The following is a 22,383-nucleotide window of genomic DNA, read 5'->3' as shown; positions in this document are numbered from 1 at the left end:
CCACCCAGGTCAAACATGGGTATTCGAACAACTCTCCAAGGCATTTTAGCATCTCTCGGGCTTCTGTTTTACCTTAAGAATCTAATTTTTGTGCTTGATGGACTGGTCTTTCCTTATTCCATGATAATTTTATAAATTAGCTCAGATAAATAGAATAATGTTACAGAAATGGGCAATATAGAAAAATATTACTGTTAGGATCAATGACTTAATAAACTACATTTTGATGTTATGATTTTTTTTTATCACAATCAAAATGAGACTGGAGGAACACCTGTGTGATGTTGACAGTTGGCTAAATCTTACATTGCTCTCCCCAAATTACCCTGTTTTACTGATACTAAGAGTCAGTATACAAGCTTCAAAGACCAAACTGTCAAAGGGAAGACGGCTTCCACTCTGCTCCTGTCCCAGGGGAAGGGCACATTCTGCTTTACCTGGATAATCCAAATCCAGGATCCCTCCTCGTTGGGTCACTTGCTCCCACACATAGGAGAAGTACTTTTCTAAGCCACTTCAATCCTCGGCCACCCCCAGGATAATCTCCTTGGATCAGCCAAAAGGCAAGGAGCAAAAGAGATTAATCACTTTCCAGAATAAAGGTTGTCTCTCCTGGAAAGTGGTGGACTGTCCAGGAGAACATTTCCATTTGGAAGTGAGGCTGAGGTTCTCTCTGATATGTGGTTTTCTGGTCCTCCCTCCTTCGCTGCATCTCCTAGAGAAACAATCACCACGTGTTGATGTTTTAGTGGAGACAGGCCCCTTGCTGAGGGCTTCACACAGATGATTTCTTTTAGTGCTCACAGCAAAACTAAGAGTAGAGATTGTTTTCTCATTTTACAGATGAAGAAATTGAGCACAAAGAGTTTAAATATTTTACTCCTTCCCACCATACTTGGAACTGCCATACCATGTAACCAAATTCCCCAAATCAAACTTCTATTTACAGAAAAAAAAAATCATTATGAAGACAGACAAGGGAAATTTCTGAAAACCTGAAAGAAAATCATTTTCAAGTCATTTTTTGCATGTAAAATAAAGTTCTGGTCTTAATGTCATGATAAATCATGAAATGTTCTTAATCTATTCTTGTATACCATATCTACTTTCCCATTTGTATTTGCATGTGGACTTAATGTTTTCAACAAAAGAGTTAGTGGATCAAGATGAGAATATTAATTTACTTAAGAAATGTGGGTATTTGAACAATGAAGTGTCGTAACTTCTACAGATGTCTACTATTGAATAAAAGTCACTGGGTGAAATAAATAAGTATTGTTCATTCAAATCAAAGCCCTTCTATCCAGGTATGGAAGAAAGTAAGACTGTGGCATGTCTGAAGCTCCTACCATCTGATGGCCTCCTCTAAGAGACAGCAAACTGACTGGAGAATAGATAAGTCCACCTGTCACGACATACTTAGACATGGTAGCAATAATCATTGCTTTAGACAGCAGACTTCCTGGACATGTTCCTTTTTGGCCCACCAAACCTCTACCATTTCTATCACACTGTTATATCTGGGCTTTTCTCCTTATCACCTCTGCAAAAAGTCTTAAATCTCTTACAGTTATCATCTAGTAACAGACTACTAGTCTTCAGTCTGGTAAATAGAACCTCAAGAGATCCTACAGGTAGTGTGCTCTGGAGTTAATCTTGTCAAAGGGTAAAATCACCAGAATTTGTAGGTCAAAATTGTTAGTATCTTTTAAATGATTAGGCTTTTAGTTCCTTTGTAATTTTTCCAAAATCAGAACATTTGAGATTCATAATGAATATGGTAATTATTGGCTCTGGAGAACCCTGGCCTCATGGAGATGACATTTTAATGAGGAGAAAAAATCTGCAAAAGCAAGTGCTGAGGATTTAGGAAAGCCCAATAAATAGCCCTATTTTGCCTTCTTGGGCTATGAAACCTACTCTGAAGCAAGAGAAATGAGAGGAGCAGTTGACAGACTAAAATGCTCAACACAAAAATTAACTCAAAATAGATCACAGACCTAAATGTAAAACACAAAATTGTAAAATTCCTAGAAGATAATATTGGAGAAAAACTAGATGATCTTGTCAGTGGCAGGGATTTTTTAGATATATCACTAAAGACACAATCCATGAAAAAATTAATTGGTAATTTGGACTTCACTCAAATTATAAACTGCTTTTTGAAAGACAATGTGAAGAAAATGAGAAGGCAATGAGGAGACTGGGAGAAAATATTTACAAAATACAGCTAACTGTCCAAAACATGAAAAGAACTATTAAAACTCAAAAATAAGAAAATAACCTGATTTAAAATGGGCCTCAACACTAAATTTGGCCTGCTGCTGAACCCCTCTCAGGATTGTGCCACTGGACACCTACTTCACAAAACCACACTAATAAGACCAGGAGACTTAAGAGCTATGCTTAGTACATAGAAACAGACACATAAAGGCAGCCAAAATGGGAAAACAAAGAAGCAGAAACCATATGAGAGAACAAAACAGAGATCCAGAAGTAATGGAGTCAAGCAATCTAACAGATGCAGAGTTCAAAACACTGGTTATAAAGATGCTCAATGAACTTAGGGAAAGTATAGATGAATTCAGCGAGAACTTTAATAAACATATAAAAAACAAAAATAGAAATGGAAATTATAAAAGGGATCCAGTCAGAAATGAAGAACACATTATCTGAGATGAAAAGTATATTAAATGGAATAAACAGAATGAATAAAAAGAGGATCGAATAACCTATATAGAGAAAGTGAAACCCAAAGACACTCAATCCGAATGGCAAAAAAAAAGAAGCCCAGACTATAAAAATATTTTAAGGAAGTTATGGGACACTATTAAATGTAATCATATCTATGTCACAAGAGTACCGAAAAAAAAAAAAAAAAAACAAAAGAAAAGAAAAAACAAGAAGTTGAAGAGCTATTTGAAGAAATAATGATGGAAAACTTCCCTAACCTGAAGAATAAAATAGACATAAAATCCCAGGAAGCTCAGAGAGTTCCAAAAACCAGGAACCCAAAGAGGCCCACGCCAAGACACATCATAATTAAAATGCCAAAGTTTAAATAGAAAGAGAGAATCTTAAAAGCAGCAAGAGAAAAGCAGTTAGTTACCTACAAGGGAGCACCCATAAGACTGGCAGCTGATTCCTCAAAAGAAACTATACAGGCTTGGCACAAAATATTCAACGTGATGAAAACCTAGGACCTACAACCAAGAATACTTTATCCAGCAAAGCTATCATTTAGAGTCGAAGAACAGATGAAGAGCTTCCCGGACCAAAATAAGCTAAAGGAATTTATCAACTCCAAGCCAGTATTACAAGAAATGTTGAAGGAACTTCTTTAAGGAGAAAAGCATGTATCAAAAACAGGAATAGAGAATGATAATAACTGTATTCCTATTAACAAGTACCTCAAATGGAAAAGGAATAAGTGCTCCAACCAAAAGATAGAGTGGCTGAGTGGCTGAAAAGATAAGAAAACAAGCCCCCTACATATGCTGCCTACAAGAGACTCACTTAGGATTAAAAGACACACACACTAAAAGGAAAGGGATGGAAAAAGATATTGTCTTGATGGATCTAGAGGGTATTGTGATAAATGGAATGGGTCAGATAAAGACATATATCACATGATTTCACATACATATGGAATCTAAAGAACAAACTCAACAATAACAACAACAAAAGTGAAAATAAACTCATAAATACAGAGAATATTTTGAAGGATACTAGATGGGAGAGGGGTTGAGGGGACAAAAAAAGGCAAAGAGATTAAGAGGTACAAATGGATAGTTGCAGAATAAATATGAAGATGTAGAGTGTAGAATGAGGAAGATGGTTAATAGTGCTGTAACAAATATGTAAGGGGGAAGAAGGGTACTAGATTTAGTGGGGTAATCACTTTGCGAGTTATGTGGATTTCTGATCACTATGCTATACAACTAAAACTGGTATATTATTGTATGCCAACTATAATTGAAAAAAAGCTCATTGAATTGTACAATGTAAATAAAAGCAACTAACTATTATATTTCAATAAAGATGGGAAAAAATAATATAAAATAAAATAGGCTTTAACAGACACCTCAAAGACCTTAAGAGACACCTCATCAAAAACGATATACAGGTAGCAATTAAGCATATGAAAAAAATACTCCCAGTCTCATCATGCATCATTAGGAAATTGCAAATTGCAAATCAAAACAGCAATGAGATACCACTACACACCTACTAGAAAGATCAAAATCCGGAAGACCGACACCACCGAATGCTGGTGAGGATGTCAAGCATTGCTTGTAGAAATGCAAAATGGTACAGCACGTTTGCAAGATACTCGGCAATTTCTTACAAATCTAAACACGCTCTTACCAAATGATCCAGTAATTGTACTCTTTGGTATTTACCAAAAGAGTTGAAAACTTATGTTCACACAAAAACCTATACACAGATATTTGTAGCAGGTTTATTCATAATTGCCAAAACTTGGAAGCAACCAAGATGTGAATGGATAAACAAACTGGTACATCTAGACAATGGAATATTATTCAACACTAAAAAGAAATGAGCTATCAAGCCACAAAAAGCCATGGAGGAAACTTAAATGCATATTACTAAGTGAAAGTAGCCAATCTGAAAAGCCTACATATTATATGATTCTAACTATGGAACATCCTGGAAAAGGTAAAACTATGGAGAAGATTAAAAGGTCAGTGATTGCCTGGCATTGATGGGGAAGGTATAACAGGGAGAGAGGAATGGGCAGAACACAGAGGATTTTTAAGGCAGTGTGCTCTATATGATACTATAATGGTGGATACATTATATTATACATTTGTTGAAACCCAAAGAACATACGAAACCAAGAGTTAACCATAGTATAAACCACAAGCTCAAGGTGATTGTGATGTGTCAATGTAGGCTCAATTGTAACAAATGTACCACTCTGGTAGGAGATGCCGATAATGGGGGAGGCTGTGCATGTGTGGGGGTTGAGAGTATGTGGATAATCTCTATCTTCTCCTCAATTTTACTGTGAACCTAAAATTGATCTAAAAAATAAAGCTTTAATAAAAAACGTCATCTGTAATATTGCTTAAATCGCAGCTGGGGCAATGAATATGAAAGTGGAGAGAGACCAAGAATGTTATGGTATTGACAATCCTCCCCTGGAAAAACACATACAGATTAGGCGGGGAGGAAGTTCTCCTAGGTTCTCTTCTTTAAATCCCTCAGGCTTGGTCATTAGTCTCAGGCTGGGCAAGGGTGTGGTCATCCCACCAGAAGGAGGAAGCCAGCTTAGTAACCTTCTCACCCCTCCTGTACCTCCATTAACGAGACCATCCTTCAACACCAACTACACCGTTCTTTGGGATGTTCTCTAAGTCATCAGTCTAGATTTTGTCCCCAGAAGGTTCTGAAATAGTTCAGAACACTTTATTAAGTAATTTCTATACCACTCTATACCTAAGACGAAAATTTCAGCCCCTATTCATTTTCCCATCACAGCTATGTCCAGGTACTCTGTCTAACACCACCTATGTGAGGTTCTGCAGTGAAATAAAATTACAATATTAAAATACCTCAAAAATAGAAATGTTCCCAATTTAAATAAAAACCTTCTCTTATAATTTTAGTGAGAAATGCAAGTTAAAGTATTAAATCATTTGTGACAACATGGATGGATCTTGAGATAATCATGCTAAGCGAAATAAGCCAGACAGAAAAAGTTGAAAACCACATGATATCACTTGTATGTGGGCTATAAATCTAAAAACAACAAACGAACATGACAAACAGAGACTCATGGACATGGACACTAGACTAGTGGTTACCAGAGGGTAGGGAAAGAAGGGGAAGGTAAATGGGGTAAAAGGGGCAAATATGTGGTGACAGAAATCTGACGATGTATATGTGATATATATATGACTTATTGTTGAATTGTATACTTGAAATGTGATATATATATGACTTATTGTTGAATTGTATACTTAAAACATTGGATTTTGTTCACCAATGTCATCATAATAAATAATAAAATAAAATAAATAGAATAAAATAAAAAATATATAAACAGAAAAAAATATATTAAATCACTTTAATGGCCGAGAACCAAAGAACATTACTTATATTCTTACTTCCATGAGTTAAAAAGTCAACGAGATTAAAGGCTGCTCCCAGTTTCTGCTTCCGGTCAGTCCCAGGCAGAGTCGTTCTCTGCACCTTGGAAAAATTGAGGTCACTTCAGGAAAGCAGCTTATGTTGTCTTCACAGGATTTTTGGTTCTTCAGATGTTAATTCAATTCAACACTAAGTTTCTGATTGAGCATCATTTTTAAAGAGTCCAAAAATCAGTAGGACCCACAAAACTTGCCCATAGTGACCAAATTTCAAAAGTATGGCAAGTCTCTGCCTTCCCGACTATCCAAGGCAAAAACCATTGTTCTCAGAAGCATAAAAAGTGTTGCCAAAACCCAGAGCAGGAGCTCACTGGAGTTTGAGTGAAGATTAGTGGAGAAAATCATAATGATCCAAGACTGGCTGGGAAGCCAGTTAGTCCATGCCAGGTAAGCAGAATCCATGACTGTGACCTTAAATCACTGGAGAGATATATTCCCGTGGGTGGTTAACTTTGGCTTGCCGTATTGGTCATATTGGGGAGAAATCTACATTTGCATCCTGTCCCCTCTTTCAGAGGGGCATGGAGTCAGGGCTGCCTTCTTGCAGAGTATAGAGATTTACAATGATGGCAACTCCAGCCACAAGATCTGATTGAAGATGCTCTTTTTTCTCCTCCCAGATTTTAGAAACTTCTTAATTCCCATTCTCCCTTTGTGCACCATATTACCAAAGGCTGGAATACTAGCTATTGGGTATGATTTCTGTTTAGTCACAAAGTGGCATTATTAGGCCTGAGCCACAGTAACTGCTTCCGCTATTTCTTTTCATAGATTTTTTCAGAGCCCTGAAACTGGCCTTCTACGGAAAGGTTCTTCCTCGCGTGCAATTAATTATTCAGACAATAGGGTGACTCTTGAGTATGTGGACCAGTTCAATAGATACAAGGTTAGCTTCTCCACAGCCTCTTTTCCAGCACAAATGCAGATTGGAATTTTGGGGTAGCTGAGGTAGTACCACCACTATATGCCTGTATGTCACCAGCACTCAGTGGTATCCACAGAAGGGAGTTCTAAAGCAATGTATAAAAAATCATATTTAGGGTAATGGAAATGGGTACGTTTAGAAAAAAATTTTAATAGGTTGTAAGGAGACTTTCCCTAAAGTCTTTTTTTTAATGTTTATTTCCACATGTCCAATTTTCTAATTCTCATTCTTTCGCACAATACCAGTAAATAACACCAACCAGGAGACTGAGAAAACAAGGGACTGCATGGGGAAGGACAAAACTCCCAGACCTTGCTCCTGACACAGCTATTAGCCATGCTCCTGCCTAGGTGCCTGCTGTGAGCACAAGCAAAACCCTCCTCCTGCCCTGACTAAGGTTCCCGCATATCTAAGGTTTGAGGACTCCTGACAAATTCTCACCTTCCTGGAGGGGATGTTAGGCAAAGATTTAGAGCCAAAACTAAATTTAGTTTAAAATCTTTGCCAAAGGAAGAAACTGAAGCTAAATGTCCCAGATAATGACACAGTAGAAGGAATGGAAATTGCAGATGATATTTAAGTAACTCTAGGCCCCTATTTCTCTACTGTCTGTCACCATACTTCAGTCTTGGAAAGGGCTTCTGAAAGGCCACCTTCACCCAGGAAACCGTGAGATACCCTATGTTTCTATCACCAACTGTCCATGAGAAGTCAGTGTGGCCAGGGCACTAGAAATCAAGAAAGATAGGGGATGGATGGTGAAGAAGCAGCAGCTAAGGACATGGTTTGGATCCCAGGCCAGATTAGCCGCAATTCTGGAAAGAGCCAGAAAGCTAATAATGAGAAAATGCTCCAGCACAGTTTGGCAGCTGCATTTCATTGAGTTCAGCAGTCTTGGTGGCTGGAACACAGCCTCGTGTCAGCAAACACATGGTTTCTGGAAGAGTGTTTAGTCACCTTATTACATCAAACAGTATAATGCATGGAGAAGCACAGAAGGTCTGAGATTTAGAAGAGGCTGTGTATTCTATTACATTCTATATATCCAAGGGCTTGGTGCCTGGGTGCAGTCTCAGACAGCTGAACCTGCCAGATGGTCTGCCACATGGTCAGAACCTGGAGATCATCTCTACACACTCTATTCCCTCCCCAAAACCCCTCAGCCCTTTTAGTTTCTTTGTTCTCACCAGGGTCCTGTCTCACATTCTTCCCTGTCTTTGGGGTGTGTGGACATCATCCCCTCCTAGGTAGAATTTCAGTTGCTATTTAGGAAGGCGAGATAAGATTAGGGAAAGTCTGAGGAAGCAGACTTCAGTTTTTCAGAATGGAAGAGGAAAGGGAAAAGAGGCCCTCTATGTGATCTGACCTCCAGGCAGAAACCCTAAAAGGTAATGGGAACTTCTCCACTGTGGGAATTCACATCTCACTGGCACATCTCCTGTGTCATATTAGACTTTAAAAGAGTTTCTCTCCCCTTTCTAGTTAAGTTATATTTTTAAAAAATGTCTTTCCATATTCAGAAGGTATGAGGTCTAGGCTTATAAATGACACTGTCACCTTCAATAAAAAAGATACCGACCAATCTCCAAACCCAACTGAAAGATGAGCCTGGAAGCTGAGACAGTCCAAAAACTTCAGTCTCAGAAGGAATATAGACAGCCTGGCTCTCAGCAGAAGATCAACTATTTGAGCTTGTCCTCGTAAGTAACCCAACAAGGCAAGCCATCACCCAACAAGGCCAGAACTGCTCTCACAATTTCCATCACCCAAGATACAGACATCCCTTTTAAAAGTACTTAAGATCAGCACCAAAAGCTTCCCTAAGAATCCTTCTTTCTTCTGGTGGCTCTCTCTTACCAAGCTCACTTTGTGGATGATGAATGTCACTATCAGTGACAAATGTCATCCATGCCCACATCTTTAGTGCCCCACCAGGCAGGCAGCTCAAGATCTCTGTCTGACTGGCTTCTTTCCTGACTGTCAGTCCTGCTTTTCTCAACTGCTCAGAAAGATTCTAGATAATAGTCCATTGGCCCTTCAAATTCAATGTGCTCCAAACCAAAATTACAATTTTCACCTCCCAAGCCCTCTTTGTCTTCCCTGCCTTCTGTTTGTTGATAATACTGACTTCCTCAGGTGAGGACCTTGAAGAGTTTGAGACTCCTTCAACTACCTGTCTGGTCAAGTCCTCTAAACCTCTGCCCCTCCCATCCTGTGGCCCTGCCCCAGCTTTAGTGCTAATGCAGCAGACCTTATGTGGGCTTTTAGCCTTTTGCTCTCCATTCCAGGAGCTTCCATACCTGCCCAATCATCAGAAATAACAGAAGAGCTTTGGACCTCACAAGATTCACCTATTGGACCATGTAGATTGAAAGCCCTCAAAAAATCTCTTTTTATCAATGTCCCAGCTGATTCTGAAATACTAGTCATAGACCTGTGTTTGGGGACAATATGTCTAATCCACTGGATCCTAGAACTGGCTAATCATCAGACTCACCTCCAGCTCTTGTTAAAAAATACAGACTTCTGAGTCTGCGGCCATGCCACCCTGAACAAGCCTGATCCTGTCTGATCTCGGAAGCTAAGCAGGGTCAGGCCTGGTTAATGCTTGGATGGGAGACCATCTAGGAAGACCAGGTGCTATAGGCATAAAAAATCAAAAATAACGGATTGTAAGCTGACAAGGGCCTTGCAATCTGTGAGGTCAACCAAAGGTTGCTTTGCCAAACAAACAAACAAACAAACAAAAACTTCTGGATTTCACCTCAAGACTCTCACTTAGGGAGCCAGGATTCAAGAATTTTTATGTATTTAAGCCCCTCCTGGTGATTCTGACAAGAACCAGGTTTGAGGACACTCCCGTCCCATACTGTCTCTAGAGGGTCCTTGCGAGATATCTCTACATCAAAGGTATCATGATACCAGATGGAAAGTTTTCAATGAACATTGGTTCTGCCTTCCTTCCAGCTAAGCTGAACATCTATCTTCCCTGACTTCAAAGTTTTGTCCTCATCACCTCCTTAAAAGGAAAGTAAAGCAGCTGAGAAACTAAAGTTCCAGCAATGGAAAGTACCTGTCCATTTCCCTTGCATTTACTTCCCAAATATTTGTACTTTCTCAGGTGTTGGTCAAATTCTTAGTGAGAAAACTAGGTCAAGTTTTTTGAGAAAAGTGAAAAATTTCTGTAGCCTTATAAAAATGATGACTGACAAGGGAGGTCTCTAGGCTCAGAACCAAGTAGCCAATAATTGGAAAGGTCTGGTAAGCTTCATTAATAAATGATGATAAATGAGGCATAACCGTGGCCCCAAGCCTGGCCTCTTAGCAAACTAAAAAAGGCAGTGAGTCACCCATTTGTTATGAGCTTAGAAGGTTCTCATACTTCATGTGAAATCATTCCCCTCCCACTGGATAATACCAGTAATGATTTGGAGAAGAAACAATAACTTTGCTATTCTTAGCTAGAAAGAATACCTAAGTGTAAGCACCACCAAGAATGGTAATACACTGCTTTGAAGTTTTGCTAAATGCGGGATCATTTCCAGGAGTTTATTTTGATATATGGAGGGCAAATGAGCAAGAAATATGAAAGGGTGAGAGTTGAGGAAACTGGAGTCACTCAGGGAAGGACTTCACCTGGGTATGATGCCTAAAGAACCTAGACCAATGCAAAATGCCTCTACTCTTGGGGCTTACCCTGATTTGTCTATAGGATGTGATATTCAATTGAATACACAGAAGTTAGAGACCATGATGGCTTTATACTAAGCCTAACACAAAGCCAAATCATAAATACATATACTTATAAGTGTGGAAATGCAGACACTTAAAATTTTACTAAATAAAATTAGTTTTCATCTACTAGCTCTTTTTCGTAATGCATTCATGTTTTGATGCTTTGGGTAAAATGTCAATCATGGCAAGTTTCTTTCTGGGAAAATTTTACATGCATGAACTTTCCATCTCCATGTAGGAAAGCTTCATGCAAAACAGAAGTGGATTGAGCTGTGGAAAGTTCTGGGGTAACTTCCCTTGACAATCTGTGCCTTTGGCTCATTGATGGCTTGGCTGGGCTGTTCCATACAGCATTCTCTCTCCTCCCTAGCCCAGAGGGGCTGCCCAGAGCCTGACCTCTAAGGCTGCCAGCACATATGTAGAGCACTCCACGGGCCAGACCATCCTAAAACACTAATGATACATTAGGGAACTGCACACCAGCGGTATTAAATTATGAATTATGCTGCTTTGTGGCACCCAGACTGATGCAAGGCACTGAAATATTAATGAACCTTGCAGATGGCTGCATCTCACACTGTTCAGCACTGCCCTGAGCCCATAGCAGTGAATAGCAAGCAGCTTTTGTTCTACATTCCACTTGGAATAAGAAACCCAGAAAATATTTAAAAAAGAAAAACAGGAGGAAAACCATAACATATAATAAAGCCAGAAAATAGAGAAAAAACTTCTGGTGTCAGTTGATATACTGAAAACAAAATCTTTCTGTAAAATGGGCAGAGTGGAGATGCTCGCAGACAGCAGACACTTCTGGAGCTTAACCATGCCATCAGGTGGCCTCTCCAAGCAGGGGTTTGGCCAGAGAGAACTCACTGAAGTCAGGCAGGCTCCATAGGAACACCAGAGGGGAAGTGTCATCAGGCTCAGGATGGCCATATTATATCCTTTATGAGAATGACCTAGGAAATGAATGACAGAAAAGGGAATAAATACTTCAGGGAAGGAACTAGAAGGAGAAAGCTTACGGTCTAGGAAAATCTCTCCACTAAACAGCTCATATTCCTTTATTCCTCATCATTCTGGTGTTGCTAAGCTCCACTATGTGTTAGATGCTAACAGGGTTCAGATAAATGAAAAACCAGGTGTCTTCCACTTTAGTAGAGTGGCAGACACAGAGCTTAAACAGCTAATTTCTAGTACAAATATTTACACCACAAAGATCCATCGAAACAGCTTTTGGGGAGACTGGGTCTTTCATGGTTGTTCTGGTCTCAAATATGGACTATTTTTTAAATGTAGCCATTCCTAAAAGCAGCATGGGCCAAGGAAAGAGCCCTGAGGTTCTGGTCTGAGATCCATGTACTCAAGAGTAAATCAGAAATAACAATACCACAATGGCCTTACAATGATTCTGTAAAATTAAAATGAAACCATGTCTGTCTGCTACAAATAACTGTTAGTGTCAAGTTCTATCAATTAGTGAAGATGCCCAGGTATAGGAAAATTATATACCTTCTTGATCGATTTTTTTTTTGTCATTTTCAGTAGAGATAGGAAGAGAGCAAAAGAACATAGTAAAAATTGTACCTAACCATATAGCCTTCAAAATATACAAATATTATTATAAAGAGAAATTGACAAAATCAATCATAGCCATAGTGAAATATTATAATATAGCTCTTGTAGAATCTCATAGATCGAGCTGAATAAAAATAAGATTTGAACAAATCAGCTCAGAAGTTTGATGTGTCCATTTATTATAGAACCTAATCCTCTACAGAGAGAGAATACATAAACTCTCCAAGGATACATAAAACATTTATAAAAGTTGACCAGGTAGAAAAAGAAGTATCAACAAATTGCTAGCAATTGTTATCATGCCGTGCTGTTTAAGCAACATAACTCTCCCCTCTTTTAGGCACATAGTAGATTACATTTCCTACTTCTTACCTCTTTGTGGATGGGTGTGACTATATGATGAGTTCTGGTCAATGAGTTATGAGCAGAAGTGAAATGTGTCACTTCTGGCCTGGAGCATTCAATTGACGATGGGGAAACCCTTCAGAGATTTTTCTCTTCCTCTCTCCCTTAACCTCTGACAGAGCAGATGGCAACATTTGAAATTGTCGCTATTTTATTAACCTGGGTATCTAAGAAACTACAATGAGCAGGTCCTACCTGCCAAACTTTGATGATCATATAGGGTAGGCAAGATATAAATTTTGTTGTTTTAAGTCACAGAGATTTGGGGATTATTTGTTATGGCAGCATAAGCTAGCCTATCTAGACTAACACATTCTTAATCCAATATTAAATTAATTACAAATGATTCACCAAATATAATTCTTAAATTATGGTAGGAAAAAAATCCTGAATAATTCATGAGTTTAAAAAATGCAATGCAAAGATTTTAAACTCATCAAAATAAAGCTGCTACATATCAAAACTTGTAGAATGTAAAGTACACTAATCAATGACACAGAAAATAAATGAACTAAGCCTGTAATTCAGGATAGAATAAAGAATAGATAGAAATGGGATAGAGATTAACTAAAGAAAGTCAAAAGTAAAAATTAATGAAAGAAAATACATGAAAAGAAAAGCAAAAATGTAAGAAAGTGACACTAAAATTATTTATTTTTTATTTTATTTATTTATTTTTTAAATTTCTTAGGCAAGGCAACCCTTGGTTGACCTCACGAATTGCAAGGACCTTGTCAGTTTACAATCCTTTATTTTTTTATTTTTTATGCCTACAGCACCTGGTCTTCCTAGGTAGTCTCCCATCCAAGTACTAACCAGGCCCGACCCTGCTTATCAAATTAAGTTTTTCTGAAGAAAATAAAATCATATGTAAAGCTCTACCAAGGCTGATAAAAAAAAAGACGTAAAAAAATGCAAAACAAATAAAAATAGATCACCGTAAGAAAATATTATAAGTAATTATGTACTAACATGCTTGAAAATAGGTCAAATAAAAATTTTCTTAAAATGTATATATAAATAAAAAATTAACTCAAGAAGAAACAGAAAAATAGAATAAAGCAATAACCATTGACTTGATAGTCAAAATCATCCTCCACTCTGGAAAAATAAGAAATATATCAATCTTATGACTTCACAAGTGAGTTTTGTCAAACCTTCAGAGAATTTTACACAAAAAATTTTAAAGACAAAAAAGGTAAACTCTGTAAATAATGTCATAAGGCTAATATAAACTTGATTTTTTTTTAAACTATAAAGACAGTTTAAGGAAAGAAAATCATGAAATATCATTTATAACAAACATGAAAAACTAAGAGAATCAATTTTAGTACTACATAGCTTTTAAAAAAATATATAGTATATCATGATTAAGTATATTGTGGCAAAAGTATGGTATATCCCAATAAACTCATCACAATATATGCAGAAAAGAACATTTGATAAAATTCAATACTAATTCATCATTTATATAAACTGTTAGGTTCACCAAAAGAGGAATGCACAAGGCCAAAGGGGTTAAGCAAGATTTATTATAGCAGAGTGATAGCCTAGCTGAGCCAAAGATGGCATCAGCCCCAAATGCAAGGAGACCTGAAATTTATATGGGGCTTGAGGTGGGCTTTTTTGGTGGGAATATTTGGGGCGAGTAAATTGGTGGGAAAGAGAGGAGAGTCCAGTGAAGCGGGAGGTGAGCATGTAGCATTGCTAACCCGGATGCAAGGTCCGGTTCCCACACAAAGGGAAAGGAGAAGTCTGGTTCCCACACTACAGGGTTAGGGATAGGGCCCTCCTGGACCTAACATTCCAGCCTTTTGGTTTTATGGAATAGGGTTGGTGACTCGGTCTTCTGTAGCTGCTTCCTGCTGAATAGGGGCGGCGGAATCTGTTGGAAAGGGGTTGGGTAGTGGATAGTCAACTGGAATGTGACATTGACTGGTAGGTTCTGCTGGCCAGAGGGCTTGATAGTGTGGTATGGAGTGAAGCAGTATGACTTCTGCTATAGACTGACTGGTAAGCGCGTGAAAACAGTCCTCGAAGAGGGAAGAAATCTGGCGCAGTATGCAAGGCCCAAAGGCTGAAATGAGAAAAATGAAGGTTAGAGGCCCAGTGAAGTGTAAGAGCCAGGTAATCCAGTTGGTTTTTAGCCAGGCTTCCCAAGAATTTGCTTGGCGCTCTCTTATCTTAATGGCTTTGTCCTTTAGCTTTTCAGCTACATCTCTTACTAGTCCTGATTGGTTATCATAAAAACAACATTCTTCTTCTAGAAAGAGGCAGAGACCTCCTTTTTCAGCTGTCAGTAAATCTAGCCCTCATCTGTTTTGTAAGGTGACAACTGCTAGGGAGTCAATCTGATCCTGTAATTGAACTATTTTTTTTGCAATCTCATCTAGGCTTGCTTGGAGATCATTGGACAATGCTTCGAAATAGGATAGAGCAGTGGCAAGTCCTCCTATGCCTGTGCCTAGTTGAGTAGTGACCCCCAGCATAATCAACAATGGGATGACCTGAATAGCCTTTTTATATTTTATATAGTGTGTGATGGAAATTGGTAAGGACTGGTTATTGGGGTCTATATCTATATTTGAAGAGAGATAGACTAGAGTACAAGTTCCAGTCCAGTTAGTGGGAAGGCAGAGATAACTACTAGTTCCACATAGAAAGAAGACCCCATTGTCAGGTATACAAGTGGAAACATGTATGGAGAGCAAATGAGTAAGAGAATAGATTGCTCCAGTGAGTCCTTTCTGAGGCTCAGAACTCGAGGTCATAAGAGTTGTAGCTATAGCAGCTCCAATCAAGGGGGATAGATGAGAAGGGGGACTAGTAGGTCTACAACGAAAGTGTTGGGGAACTGTAGAGACAGTCATAATCCAAGGAAAGAAGCGGGGAAGCAGGGCATGGAACAGTTGTAAGAGGTTGCAAAGACTGTAGAGTAACCTGTAAAGCAGACAGGTTGTAGAAAGAGGCCATTAGCTCCTGGAGGGACCTGGTAGTCTATCTATTGAGTCTAGTGTCCATTGAGTAGTTGTACTGTGACTGTCTGATTGCATAGACTGGAAAGTAGGTGTCCTACAGATATGTTGCCACCAGTTCTTATGAAACAAAGGGGAGCCTTGGAAATCAAAAGAGTTTGAAGGGTAGTGGGTCCTATTACTAGTATGGAGGGATGTGCAAGGGATTGGGTATAGATATGGAAGAGAGTAGAAGCTTGATCAGCCTGTGCTGTGGAGTAACTTTCAAGGAGAGTATCTGCCCTTTCAAGGAAAATGAGGCCCTTTTCATTTCAATATGTAAGGATCGTTTGCATGTGGTCCCATTTGGCAAGGGGAATGAGGAGGGCAGAGAATGCTGAGGAAGAGAGGAAAAGGCAGAGCCAGCAGTCCTTGGCTAATGTAGGGTTGGACTTATTGAGAAGAGAATGGGTGAGATTGAGAGAATGCTCAAAATAAGTGGTAGTGAGAAAGCTCTGTAGGGAAGCAGAAGAGGAAGTAGGTGATTAGTAAAAGATATACTAGGAACAAGTGACTGAAAGATGTTCCAAGTAAGAGACAATTTAAGAAAGGTGTGGCTAAAGGCTTGGAGATGAGACCATCAACCTTGAAACGGCAGGTAGCACCTGTAAATTCAGGTAAGACAGAGTAAGTGGCCCCTATATCAATAAGAAAGGAAATTGGCTTACCTGCTACCCTGGGCTCCGAACAAGTGATAGGCATGGGGGTCGCAGGGCCGGACACCCACAGTCTTCTGTGGCGAAGCCTAGAAGGCTGGGCAAGCTGAGGTCCATTTGTTCCACCTTTTCTGAGAGAAGAGTTGTGACCCTCCCTTGAGGGGATAGGTCACAGTCGACTTTCCAGTGACCTTTCTTGTCACAGAATGGACAAGGGCCTGGAGGAGGACAGGGATTAGGGCAACATTTGTCCCAGTGTCCCTCCTTGCCACACTTAAAGCAGGGGCTCGGAGGGGCCTTGAGGGTTCTGCCCTTAGGGGTTTGCTTACTTCTGTGGGATCCCTGGATAGCTGCTGCCAGCATCTGGCATTTAGCCTGATCTCTTTTAAGTTGTTCATTTTTTGCTTCCTCATCTCTATTATTGAAAACTTTAAAGGCAGCATTTAAGAAGCCACTTTGTGGGGTTTGAGGGCCATCCTCCAGCCTTTGTAATTTGCATCCGATATCAGGGTCCAAATGAGAAATGAAATGAGTATGTAGGAAAAGGAGGCCTTCCGCTGAGGGTCTAGTTTAGTGTATTTTTGGAGAGCCTTTGTTAGGCAAGACAGAAAAAGGGCGGAATTTTCATCTGTACCTTGGCTGATCTCTTTGAGTTTTTCATAGTTAACTAACTGCCTTGTGTACTGCTTTTTGAAGCCCTGCTGTGAGGCAAGTTACCATATGATTTCGGCGTTGGCAGCCTGGGGAATCTATCTGATAGTTCCAGTTGGGATCCTGTCTGGGGACTGCTACTGTCCCAACCAGCTGTTGATTACCTTGCAGATGGAGGTTATAAGCCTGACCCTGAGTGGCCAGCCAGACTCTCTCCCTTTCTTGGGGGTGGCGGGGAGGCGGGGGAGGGGGAAGTAGAGGAAAGGATTATATAGAGGTCATGCCAGGTAAGATCATAGGATTGAGTTAGATATTCAAATTCCTTGACATAAGTGGGGGTCCATGGTCTGTGGGATCAAAAGAAGCAGTGTCAGTTTTAGACTTAAGGTAAGTAGAGTTTGGAGAAAAGAAATAAAATCTGATAAGTAGAACAGGATTTACAGAGAGATGGTCTGGAGCGGAGAGTAAAGAAGGCCTGGACATGGAGAACTTCAGACTGCTTTCCATTGTGGTGACAGAAGTTGTCAAGGTCTCTTAATGTGTTATAATCAAAGGTGCTGTTCACAGGCCATTGAGATCCGTTATCCAATTTATATTGTGGCCAAGCAGTGTTACAATAGAAAATGAGATGCTTAGGTCTGATATCATCCTAGAGGCTGAGGTTGTCTAGGTTCCTTAAAAGGCAGCCAACCAGGGTGGTTTTGGAGGGTGTACAGGGTGTGTTTGTTCCCCATGATGAAGAGGATGAGAACGACAGGGAAAGTGAGGAGAGCGAGTGGCAAACCACAAGGGAGGGAGCGGCTCTTTGGGTGGGCGTCCCCACTAAGAGTCTGTCCACTAGAGCAGAAGGGTCCTTTCCCAGGCAGGGGTCCCCAGTTCAGAAGAACCCGGTGCCAAGAGGCTGAGGAGTCTTCTGACCTAGAGCCAGGATTTGTCAGAGAACAAGAGAAAACAAAGACCCGAGAAGAGGTGGGTAAACACTCACCTGGAAACTAAGTGACCGATGTGGACTGGCAGGTCAGCAATAAAAAGGTGAAGCTCTCGGTCCTGTGTCCTCCCTAGCTAGGTTTGGGGAGGATTTGGAGGTTAAGGCCAAACCCCTCAGAGCCTGAAGAATAGGAAAGGTCCGGAGATTAGCTCACTGCTCTCCAGGCTGCAAACCAACAATATCAGGGCTCAGAGCAGTGGCCACTGAACCTGCACCAGACCCTCCCGGATTTCCACACCAGATTTTAGGTTCGTGGAAGGAGGAATACATAAAGCCAAAAGGGTTAAGCAAGATTTATTGTAGCAGAGCGACAGCCTGGCTGAGCCGAAGATGGTGCCAACCCAGAAAGCGAGGAGACCTGAAACTTATATGGAGCTTGAGGCAGACTTTTTTAGTGGGAATATCTGCGGGGAAGGGAGGAGAACAAATTGGCAGGGAAGGGAGGAGAGCCCAGTGAAGCAAGAGGCGAGCATGTAGTGTCGCTAACCTGGATGCAAGGTCCGTTCCCACACAAAGGTAAAGGAGAAGTCTGGTTCCCACACTATGGCAGGGTAGGGATAGGGCCTTCGTGGACCAAACATAAACTAGTAAACTAGTTTACATAAACTTAGTAAACTAGGAAAAATCGGGATTTCCTTAAGAGGATAAAGGTTATCTAACAAATATAATAGTAAAACTTTACGCAATTCTCACTAAGGTCAAGACAAAACACCCATGATTCTAACAAACATTGTACTGAATACCCTAGAGTAAGCAATAAGACAACAAAAGAAATGAGAAATTAAAAATGTTAAGAGATTTAAATTTTTTTTCTTATGGGTATGATTGTCTATTTAGAAAATCCTAGAGAATCTACACAGAACCAATAAACTAATAAGAGAACCCAGGAAGGCTATCGCATAACAGATTCACATACAAAAGTCAGTAGTGTTCCTACCGCGCAGAAATAACCAATCATAAAATGTAACAGGAAAAAAAGAATAACACTCAAATTATGCAGAACAGGTGGGAAAACCTTTAAGATACCTAACATAACATAACCTAAGATAGCTAAGAAATGGTATGTAAAGCTGCTAGGAATAAAATACAAAATATACTTGACAGATATGAAAGAAAACTAATAGAGAAGTACATCACATTTGTAGATGCATAGATTCAAGAACCATAAAGATGTCAATTCTGACAAAATCAATAACAGTTTTTAAAATACCATAGATCAACAACAGACATGAGAAGGTAGAATGTTATAATGCATGAATTTGTAGATAAGTAGAAATTATCCAATTCAAAGAAAAGGAAAGGAAAAAATGGAGAAATATGAAAAAAACACAAAAATCTGTGGACAAAAATCAAGGAGCCAATATATATGCAGTAAGAAGAATAAAACAAAGAGAAGGGGGTACAAAAAATTTTTGAAGAAATAGTGCCTGATAGCTTACCAAATTTGATGAAAAAATTGACTTATAGATCTAAGAAGACCAAAAATTCAGAAATAGGTTAAACAAAAAATGACACATTTGGGCACATTATAATGAAACTTCTAGAATCTAATATAAAAGTAAAATCACCTAAAAAAAAAAACAGTAAAAAATGACTCGATATATATAAAGGAACAATGATATGGTTAGCAGTTAACTTTCAAATCAGAAACAAAAGAGGCCAAAAAAAAAATTGGAATGATGTATTTAAAGCGATGAAGGAAAAAAAGCAGGCAAGATAAATAACCACTGGAACTTTCCCTCTGCAGGTGGAAGGAGAAAAAATAATTGATTAGAGATGTGAATGTTTGGCAGAGACAAGAGGGAAAGGATTTCATTTTCGGTATTTCCATGGTTGTAAGTCCAGAGAGCATAACTTCCAAAATAAAATTTTCGTAGTAACTTGACTTCCCTGCAGCCATCACAGAGAGCTGTGTGAGAGATTCACTGTAACTTTGTTGACAAATATAAATTTGACATTTACAGAGAACACATCACATATAAGGTTGGATCTCCTTGGTTCCTGAAAAATGTTCTTCTCGTAGTTTGAAAGACATATAGACCATGAGAAAAAGGAACATTTTGTGAGCCAGACATCCCCATGAGGATGAGTCAGGGATCCAGGCAAGAACTGAGGAAATGTCAAGGTGACTCGTTGAGGATTTTTGCACATCCCACGCCTGCAGCTGGCTCCAGTGGCTCCCCTCCAACTGTAAAGTCAAATATATTTCTCAGTGGTTAAGTTTCTATTGATAAAGCAGATGCATCTCTCCAGGATTCCCTAGTCTCTCCAGCGTACTGTACTGTGTCAGTTCCTCCTGTCTACCCCAATCCCTCTGATGAATCACTCAGCCTAATTTATGGGGAAACATCTCCAAAAGTGTCCACTGCTTCTCCAGGTCATGAGTCCCTCCCTGGGCTGTGCTGTGTCACCACCAACACAGATCCTGGCTGAGACTGCACCACAGGAACTATAGCCCCTCAGGGTTTTCTCTGCAGCAGCTCTGCAGTGGGGTTGTTGATGGATGGGGCAGGCAGCAGCATGGGGAGAGCCTTAAACATGGAACCCACCTCAATTCTTGCAATGGCCTTTTGAAGGTGTCCACTTGGCTAAGCTGTAAGCCCCAATTATTCAAACATTCAACTAAGATGTCACTGTAAAGGTACTTTGTAGATGTGACTAAAGTCCATAATAAATTAATATAACGTGAGGGTAATTAAGGTCTTCCAGCTTATTGCATCAGGTCTGTCTAGATTATGTCACAGAACTCATGCAATCAACTGGAAGACCTTAAAAGAAGAGCCAAAGCTTCCCCGAAGAAGAGGAAACTCCATGTGTGGACAGCTACAGGGCCTCGACTTCAGCTGTCCTTCTTGGCATCTGCCCCAAGGAGGTCACACATGCCTAGCCAGCCCACAATTGTGTACTCCGATTCCTTACAATAAATCCCTTTATATTGTCTCCCAAGGTTCCTCTTCTCCTGTTGAACCCTGCCTGACACACCAGTACTTCCTTACTTCTCTCCTTAGTCCCATGTATAGAAGTCTTTACAGAATGGCTGGAGAAAATCTAGTTGTGAAAGAAGAAATGAGAATCTTTATGTTTACATAGTCCAAGGGGAACTTAACCTTTCTCTGGTGTGCCCAGACTTTTCCCTTCTCTTCGATAGTACATTTTTTCTTCAAATACCACTATTTGTACCTATACCCACTTTTGAAAAATTTAAACACACACACACACACACACACATACACACACACACACACATTACTAAAGATAAACATTAATTCTCTGAGACAGTACAGGCTAAACTCAGAAAAAGAGAAATATTATCCCAATTGCCTCATGATTCACAAGATCATCCCAACCCCCAGTGGAATGTGTATTAATATGCATTTTTAATGTTAGTTTCTTTCCTTCACCTATACTCCTTTCAGATTATGTATCCTTTCATCTATAAAGAATAAAATGAGCCACATACCTCCTATGGGTTATTTCTCTAGCTGCCACAGATGAGGCTGACATTTTAATCACCATCACAGAAGCCTGACTGTGTGCAGACATGGGCCAGGCTTTCTCAGAACTGCCTTGACTGGAAGCCTGAGAAGAGAGAGATTCCTTCTCTATTTGACACATGCTGTACTGGAGACTTTGTGCACAGTCCTGACACATAATCTTAATTTCTTTACCTCACATTAAAAAAAAATGTGGTCACCTTGACAGCAATTAACAGTCTCTTTTCTCTTGCTATTCTAGTCTGAACTCCTTGCTCCAATACAAAGTCCTGCCCAGGTAATTCTAATGTTCCACAAGGGTGGCTTCATGCATTTGGGAATCAGTCCTTTATGCATCCTCTTGACATCCACCAGTGTCCTCTTTTCTGTGAAAGAAGTCTATGAGGCACCAGAGTGGCCCTACATCCTTTGGAGTCCTTGATGTCCACAAGGCTTGTGGTTTCTGGGGTTATGTACACGGAGGCCCTTTTGGTTCAGCAGTCTTCCTTATCACCTGTAAACTGCTGAAGTGCTACCTTGAGACCCAGCGTCAACAAAAACAAAAGACACAGAGCAGACTTCTTGTTTTTGTTTTGTTTGTAGGTTCGTTTATGTTCATCTTCTCCCTAGGACTCAGGTATAAACCCAGGAAAGGCAAGGACCCAAACAAACCTGTGAGAGCTACTCTTTTCTACTAGAGCTGCTCTCTAGGTAGCTCCTCCATGAGGAAAGCCCTTCAGCAGGTAATAACTATAACCCACTAGTAGGAGGAAGGAAAGAAG

General features: G+C 39.8%; 1 pseudogene; it reads left to right on the top strand.

Moving 5' to 3' along the window:
* The first annotated feature begins 9,631 nt into the window (after nucleotides 1–9,631).
* LOC120590511 (uncharacterized) lies at nucleotides 9,632–9,750 on the top strand (annotated as a pseudogene).
* The last annotated feature ends 12,633 nt before the right edge of the window (nucleotides 9,751–22,383 follow it).

This window comes from Pteropus medius, unplaced genomic scaffold (assembly GCF_902729225.1).
Source record: "Pteropus medius unplaced genomic scaffold, Ma_sr-lr_union100, whole genome shotgun sequence".
Classification (NCBI taxonomy): Eukaryota; Metazoa; Chordata; class Mammalia; order Chiroptera; family Pteropodidae; genus Pteropus; species Pteropus medius.
The sequence above is the reverse complement of the archived record's forward strand: the minus strand, read 5'-3'. Positions and strand labels throughout refer to the sequence as shown.